The sequence below is a fragment of the Lepeophtheirus salmonis genome, chromosome 9 (assembly GCF_016086655.4).
Source record: "Lepeophtheirus salmonis chromosome 9, UVic_Lsal_1.4, whole genome shotgun sequence".
Lineage (NCBI taxonomy): Eukaryota > Metazoa > Arthropoda > Copepoda > Siphonostomatoida > Caligidae > Lepeophtheirus > Lepeophtheirus salmonis.
In genome coordinates this window covers 6,299,585-6,308,626 of record NC_052139.2, presented here as the reverse complement: position 1 = coordinate 6,308,626, position 9,042 = coordinate 6,299,585, and the positions used below count along the sequence as shown (strand labels likewise).

Here is a 9,042-nt window from a genome sequence, read left to right as displayed (position 1 = left end):
GAATTATTAATCCATATTATAATCAACTCCTTGCAATCGTGCACTGCTCCTTGTTTTGTCTTTTCAAACACCACAAATCATGTATGTTAATTGTAAAGTGTCAAATGATACAATGGTATACACTTACAATAGTTACTCTGATGGACTCTAACTGTATCTAAATAAGTCTAAAATAAAGTAGAAAAATAGTTTGTTAAAAAAGTTTAATAAACAAGGTCATCATAAATTATTTACAGAATTTATAGTTGAGTATGGACTGTGGAGTAAAATCTTACAAATAATTGTCAGTTAGATAAATATCCACCAGAGGACATTTCAAAACATGATCAATATAGCACGTCGTTATTTTTATTGTATCACGCAACCTTTCATTTTAGAAAAAAACAACAGGAAAAGTCCAAAATCATCTGGTAGTTAGCCAAATAAGTAAGTCGTACCAACTGCTATTTATATCTTATATACTCGCAACCTATCACTGTCATATTATTTCTTCGCCATTTTTAAAATAAATTACATATTATTAAAATCTAGATAGTATTTTATTCAAAACTGTATTAAAATATTACTGAGTAATATTTGATTAAAAGAGTAGTTATTATATTATTTCTATGAAGAAATAGCCAAAATTTCTTCTTAGAAATAATCAAATGGCCAATAAATTATTACTTCGTGTATTTAAGAAAAAGAATAAATTATGAAATAACCATGACGTGTCAAAGGAAAAGAGGGTATCGACAGCTGACAACAAAATGCATAGGGTATTTTTCTGTTAGCAAAATAACGATGTAATAGAAATAGATAACGGCGTTGCCTAACTAACACCAAAATACATGGCTATTTCATATTTTTTTTTTTTTGATAAATAACTGAATCATTAAGTTATACTATACTTTTGCTCTGTTTCTAAAAGGACATAAATCTATCGTTGTATACCTAAAAATTATGGTTATTATATAGAAATACAATTGTATAGCCACGCTTTTAATAAAATATTCCTAAGTAATGTCATAAAATAGTATAAAATAAAATACTATATAAGATTTTAAAATTATGAAATATATATATTAGGACTGGCATTGTTCGGGGTTTTACTGCGGTTCGGTACGTTTTTACCCATGGTGCAGTACGTATAAATATATTCACATTTTAAATATTTTGATATTATAAAATATTGGTTATTTTTTAATAAAAACCTGACGAAGTTAATTGGAGAATACTCCATCCTCCAGGATCTTCACCTACTAAGAAAACTTTTATGGTAAAAATATTCGGGGATACATACGAATCTGAGTCAAAAGAAATAAAATATAAAAGAAATAAAGAGTTAATGACTTACAAAATGCTTAAATTCATCCTATTTGACGAAAACCTAGTTGTATGGTGGAGGGTTCATTTAGATAAATTCTCCACTGTTTCCAAGTTAGCTTCACTATACCTCACAACTAAAGGTACATTTGTATCAAGCAAAATAATTTTTTCGACAGTTGGGGATATTCTGACTGCTAATCGGTCTTGTTTATTACCGTAAAATATAGACAAGCTCATCTTTTTGCATTATTTTTACAAATTCATGAAAAGTAGTATTATAAATATTGTATATTTTATATCAACGTTTGTTTTTTAGAGAAGTTAATTATATCACGGAATAAATTATTTGTATAGAAAAGAAATGATTAAAAAAATAAGATATCGAAAAAACTAGAAAAACTACTTTAATTACCATAAAAAAAATATTTTACTATTATACGGCAGGGTATACAGCGGTTCTACTGAACAGTGCTTTTAGCATACCATCCCACCCTAATACCTATATATGTACTGGGTGGTACATTCAAATCTGAACACTTATTAATTCAATAATTAATAAAGATTGAGGGATTGAAATTAATGTATATTTCGATATATTAAAGCATAAACAATTAGTTACAAAACCAAACAAATCGGAGCTCTCTAACTTGGGTATAAGTCGAGAAAATGAGCCTTGAACATAACCGACGAATTTCTATTCAAGCAGTCCAAACTGTTGGGCGTCTCATCTTCCACGCCGTCAGCAAGTCCGAAACGTTGGAGAAAAAGGAAGACTCTGTTAAAAAGGCCAAACTGGACACAAAGGATTTAAGGAAAACAGCTCAAGCCAATTTCCTCAAGTACATGTCGAGGGTAAGGCCTTCAGTTTCTGTCATCCAAACACCGGGGCCCTCAAAGCCACGGTCAGCCAGCTGCAACGGGTGCCATGCCTTCCACCGGCACCTGGAAGCCATCATTACCACTAAGAGTGGCTACATTAATGATTAAGAGAGCTCAGACATACATCTGTTTTTGGTATAGTTTTGTTGAAATTCTATCTTTAATTAATAGATTATATCTTGTAGAATTTTAAAATTCTTAATAATCAGACTTTAATGTACCACTCGGTATTTCTATATAAAATGGTGGATAAATATTGTGACAATGATAGTCTATGATTAATTAAGAGAAAAATTCAGTTTGTATAATTTACTTATTTGGCTAACTTCCAACTCCTTTCGTAATTTTTTTTTTCTTTTTGGAGAAAAGATTACGTGATACAATATAGGTAACGACGTGACATGGATACATGTTTAACACTTTATTCTATATAGATTAAACACGTGGTTAAAAAAAAAAAAAAATGTCTAACAACCCTTCCTCCAAAAAGAAGCAGAAAAAATGCCTAAAATTACTTAGGTCGTTTACATAACCAATTCTTCCTTACCTATAACAAAAAAAGAGACTTGTGTAAGTCATAAATCACTGTTTTTATTAAATAATTTAATTCTAATATCAAATCTATCATAGGCCTCTATCTAGGTATTCCTAGGCGAATATCTATCTAGGTATTCGCCTTTTTACATAATTTCTCATTTTTTTTTAAAGTTGGTTTCTCAGTTTTATACCCCTATTGTAGCGGGGAGATTGAGTCCAGGCTTAAAGATTTCCAGTATTACATGACTAGGAATGTACATATTGTAGAGTGGGAAGAAAATGTGGAAGTGAGACTTAAGGCACTACTAAATTATGGCCCTACTTAATATCCGCTGTCTGAAATGTCTGAAAGGAAATTAACATCTGCTATAAAGTGAAATTATATGGTCTCAGTAAGAGATCCTTTAATTTTGGGACTTCACATTCAAAGGTCAGAGTAATACAAAACGTTAATTAAAATGTCCAATTTGACGCAAACTTTGGAACAAATTGAGATCCAAAACTCAATTTTATATTAGGGGGAAGTTTTTTGTTCCACCTAAAACCAATTCTAGTTAAATATATATTTCTACCGTTGGACACTTTTTATTCTTAAAACTTTTCTTTTTTTCTCAACATATCCCATCCTCTCGTATAGTAATATTAAACTTTTTACAACTGAAATCCACTATTTTATAGATATTTATTAGGGTTCGATTTCGGCTTGAAAATGCTAGACCGTTCTAAGTTTTGGTAATCCAAATTAATTTGATATGAACCGGTATCAAAGAAAAATTCGGTCTAGATCAGTCCTAAAGAAAAATTCAGTTACAGCCTAGGATTGCGATCTGGACCTAAATATCGGTAAAAATCGGTCCATAGAGTAGAGCAGCAAAATGCAGACTCGAGAGATGGATTTAGAAATACATCAATAATTTTATATTGTCAATAAAAGGCAAAAAAAATAATGTGAACAAAAAATGTAGACAAGGTTGTTGCAAAACTTTTTTCACACAATATGGCCACTTACATTATCAACCACTCTTGCAGGCGTTTTGTATTTGGCATACAGGGATTACTGGTATGTTTGTTTTTACTAGAGAGCGCTCCAGACAAATAAGTACTCATCAGTCATCCCATTATATTATTTTTTTATTATCTATTTTTTTACGAGGTGCAGCAGGGAACCAAGTCCTGCTCCCTCATTTAAGGTCTCCCCTTGGCAACCATGTCGATCCAGGGCTTCAACATGATCTCTAGCACGCCCAAGTACGCATCAATGTTGACCCTCGGGACTTTTGAGGAGGCATAAGATGGACTTCCCCAAAACCTTAACATTTGACCACAGTTCGCTTTTAATTTGCCTCAAAATCCCCTTTAGAGGGCTCAAATTCCATCCTAATCTTGCGAACGATTATCTCACTGAGTCCCAGAGTATGAAAAATTGTTATGTTGTCACTCTTGGCGCGGATTCCAAAGAGGGTTCCGTGCCGTTTCCAAATATTAGGGACAACGAATTCGTTAAGCGCCTGCATTTGTCCGAGAGAGCGCACGGTATAGATAGTACAATCATTTAAAAAAACAAAAACTAAGATTATTAACAACGAGGTTCATAGAAATACAAGGTGGGACCATCTTGTAATTGGGCTTGCTAGAATTTTCAATCTGACGTATTGTACCTACTGCTAAGCAAGACAGGCAGATTTTGACAAAAAACGTAACCACACATAGTATATGACGTCACTATTGATAGAAATTTCAATTTAATATACTTTATCGACTGCTTGGCAAGAAAACAGATTTTTACAAAACACGCAACCGCTCATCTACTATGACGTCAATATTAAAAGCGTGGTGGAAGTAAAACATTTGTCGTAAACGCGTTATGGTATAGCCTTGTATTTCTATTAACCTTGGTTAACAAGTCTTTGAAAAATATTTCAAACATATACATAAACATACATATGGGAGACTGGGATAGTTGAAACATGACAACAACTCAAGCACAGCGTTACCTAACTAACAAAAAAATATGCAAAGCTCTGGGGTGTCCGCAGGATTATATATATATTGTTTTTTTTGGTGAGGGGGGAGGCTTCTTTCTTGGAATTAAAAAAAAATACGAAAAATTACAATTTTTTTTGAACAAAAATGGAAAAAATAATGTATAATTCAATGTATAAATTTTTGGCGAAAAATTTCAAAAATCCACAGATATTGTCAAAATAAAATGTTTTGTAAAAAAATTCTAAAATTAAATTTCAAATATAAAATATATTTAAAAAAAAATTCAAACATTAAATTTTTCGGAGAAAAATTTCAAAAAATCCATAGCTATTCTCAGTAAATTAAAGTTTTTGGGAAACAAAAATCTAGAGCTGTTTAGAAAAAAGTGAAATTTTTTGCAAACAAAATTCTAAGATTAAATTTATTATTTGAATTTTTTTGGAAAAAAAAATTTCAACAGTCCCTCCCCCTACGGACGCCCCTCGTATATCATTTTATCAACTCTTGACATTTCTGGTTCTTTGCCCCTATTCAGTGTTTTAAATATTCATGAAACTTAGCAAATTAAATTTGAGCCCCATTTTCCGGATGCAAAAGGATATTTTAACCATTCTGGAAAAAAAAAAAAAAATCTGACCGAACGTCCCCTACCAACCCCCAAAGTTATTTTTTGTAGCAAGTGACTACTACCTGTTCCTGTCTATAGCCACAAATGCTTACAAATTTAGTCTCCATAGAGGCCTGTAAAAATTGGTTGTCCAAGTTTTTTATCATTTAACTTGGCTCAAATCAGATGATTGTAAGACTTCCTAGAAGGCATTGAAATAAGCGAAAAATGCAAAATTACTTTTTCCCCAGACTAATATTTTTCATACAGTATAAAAATAGATCAGTTCTGTATTAAAGTATCCACGCTGTTCGCCCATGACCATGTTTAGCATTCCAATAGGCATAAATAGAATGCCACTAAACCACTCCTACAAACCAACTACTTTATTGATCTAATTGAATTATAATTAATTGTTTCATTTATTACTTTCAAATATTAATATTTAAGTTTATCCAATAAAATTGTAATTTTAACGACTTCACTTAAGTATTAAATATTGAAAGAATAAATGATGTGCACTTTGAACTTTGAATATATTTATTCAATATTATCTGTCAATTTAATTCTTAAATCTACATCATAAAACAACTTATTAGCAACTATGATATTGAAAAATAACATTTTGAAGCTATGAATCATTAAAAACCACAATAGTATGCCATCGCAGGGCCACATCCGCATGATTATAGGTATAGATATACCTATTTATTTTTTTTTTTTTTTTTTGCGAGGGGGGCTTGGTTTTTGCATTTATTTTGTTCAAAATTCAAAAGTCAAAATTTTTTTTGGAAAAAAATTTTAAAAATTAAATTTTTCTAATTTTTTTCAAAAATCCATTGCTATTCACAAAAGATTAAATGTTTAGAAAAAAAAATCCACAGCTGTTAACAAAAAAATTTCATTTTTTTTTTCAAAAATTCATAGCTATGCAAAAAAAATTATTAAAAAAAAAAAAATGAATAGCTGATATTAAGTTTTTTGGAAAAAAAAATCCCAAATCCATAACTATTCAGTAAAAAATTACTGAATTTTTCAAATAATCAAATATTTGAAAATTAATTTGTGAACTCATTTGTTAATAAATTTAGATTTTTGAAATTTTTTCCAAAAATTTAACATTTATAATTTAATTTTGTAAAATTTTCTACAAAAAGTTATTTTTTTTTGTGAACAACTTTGGATTTCTGAATTGTGTTGGCAATAGCCAGGGATTTTTGAAATTATTATTAAAAAAAAATATATTTGATGTCAACATGATAACCCCGACAATTTGAAGAATGTTTTAAAAGAGAGAAAGAATAATAGTCATGATATTTCATTAGATCAGCTACAATCAGCTGATACAAAGTAGGAAGGAGAAAAGGATAGAAACAAGGACATTTGCTATAATTACTCCGATTTTGTTCCCCAATTCTAGTTTGAGTCTAAAAAGAACTCACAATTATAACTTTGCAACAAAACTTCAGGTTTACGCTCCGTCTTTAATGAGCACACACGAATGTTCAATCGGGTTTTGAATATAATTGAATCTATTTAGACAAGGATGTTCACTACTCAGGAGTTAGATAATAATTACAACTGCTCAGGAAATGAAAATGCATTTTTCAGACTAAAGGATTCAAGGGAAACATTGGACAGACAAAAAATCTACAACAAAAATATAAGGGAAAGAAATAAGGTTTAATCATTTACAGCTATTGCACCGACTGATTTATAGTTGTAATTCTCTCATGATTTAAAATGCTTATTTTTTACAAAATAGTTGTTCATATTTGGTTTATTATCTTTATTAAAGAATTAAATTTTTAAAAATAAATATAAAGTATACATATAATTAAATGTGACCAATTATCAAAAAATGTGTTGCACAATTTCATGCATACTTGCACTTTTGCTAGCCCGAACATTGTTCCTCATTCCTCTCTTTCGAGAAAGTTTTGCGATAATTTTCTAATAATTTTTGCCTTTATATTATGACAATCAGGTAGGGATATATTTGTTATTTCTTTTTCAATGAGATCTTCCAGAATTTCGATTATATTTTTTAAATAATTATTTTTGTTTAGTTTTTTTTCTACCGACGGAACATTGCCTGGTTTGATGCTCCCATATCTGTGGTAATTGATCTTACATGTAGAACAATTTCAGAAGCTTTTATGACGACATCCTTTGTAATTTTTCCCAGTTCAGACCCATTATCTGAATCTGGAGTAAAGAAGTAACCAACAACCTGCTTCCATCTACTAGCAATTCCAGCGAGCATGATGACAAGAATATGTGTCGCATATTTGCCTGTGTGCTCAGTAAGAGTAACCTACCCCATTAGACAGTCTATCCGTGGATCATAGTTGACCATTTCATCCATCAATAGTACACAATTTCTGTCTTTGTCATTGAAGGTCGTTATTTTCAATGTCAAAAACATCTTTCAAATGAAATGCCTTCAGTTTTCCTGCGCAGTGTCCTCAGTGAGGGCAAAGGAAATCCTTGGTCAAGAAGAGATTCATACCCTGACGGACTACAAGCAAATCTGAAAAGTGTAATAAGCCATTACAAATTCATAAGAAAGGACATTTAAAGAATCGTAAATTTATTATTTCTACTTATTTATTTACTTTAATTTGAGTGTTTTTTAACTGTTGGACTTGACCAATTGATTCTGGAGTTCTTTCCTGTCTGTGACAAACATCTTAATTGATCGTCCTTCAAGAACCCTTCCATATAAGTTTAGCGTCAAAACTGAGCCTAAAACAATAAATATGATAAAAGTGTAATATATTTATCTACTGTCATATTTAACACCTTTTTCGATATCTTTTTACGGTTTTTTTTTTTAAGTTGACATTATTAAAGGCTTGTTCCTGGTAAGTTTCGATTGAGGATGCTGTATTTTTGCAGATAAAAATTTATTTGCCCCTACTAAATTGATACGATTAAAGCATGTTACGTTTGTTAAAACTTCAATCTCAGGGGATTCTTGTATAAAAATGTCTAATGAGAATGGGTTTTGAGTTTCGTGTTCAGGATAATCTTCCTTATTTGTTGTAACATGTGTTTTAGCATACGAATATTCTAACATTATAATTCTTTGCTTCCTTTGAAGTTCTTCTGCGTATCTATTTCTGTTTCATGTTGAAATACAGTAGAAACGGTATTACGTACCAAACGCCACCCTCCTTTTGAAGACTTCCGTAGAAACATTGATTCTTCAAAGTGAGCTTAAAACGAATAAATTAAGTATGAATAATTAGATTATGGAGCCCAGTGACATCATTATAAAACAACCCATTAATTCTATTTTCATATCCCTCACATAGTAAAAAATAATTGATTATATTACTTGGCAAACTCTGGAGTCTTTAGCGGAAGTCCAATTCGCACGTTTGATGGCATTGATCCTCAACTTTCTTGGATTGATGTCTTTAGGAAAATTAACCAATTTCTTGGACGATAAGCAAAGAAACTATTTAGTCGAAGTTAATCTATTATTACAATACACTGCACTGCACATTACGTTATTATATTTTATGAAAAATATATTGTAATTAATAAGTATGGCCTAAATAAAATAAAAATGATTAAATTAAGCTCACAAGGTGTAATATAAATTGAATTCAAAACATTTAAAAATTGCCTTGATGGCAGCTGACAATTTTAAACCAATCAGCAAAGGGAAGAAAAAAACATGTTCTTCTTGTACTGATCGTCCACTCTTTCCCTTG

The 9,042-nt window shown here is 30.6% G+C and overlaps 1 long non-coding RNA gene across 1 annotated transcript; it reads right to left on the bottom strand.

Annotated features, from left to right (window-relative positions):
* Positions 1-7,079: 7,079 nt before the first annotated feature.
* Positions 7,080-8,988, bottom strand: LOC121124681 (uncharacterized). The gene is made up of 4 exons (XR_005866380.2): positions 8,661-8,988; positions 8,123-8,538; positions 7,936-8,065; positions 7,080-7,850 (listed from the first exon to the last, which is right to left on the bottom strand). It is a non-coding gene; the product is annotated as an uncharacterized lncRNA (long non-coding RNA).
* Between the last annotated feature and the right edge of the window lie 54 nt (positions 8,989-9,042).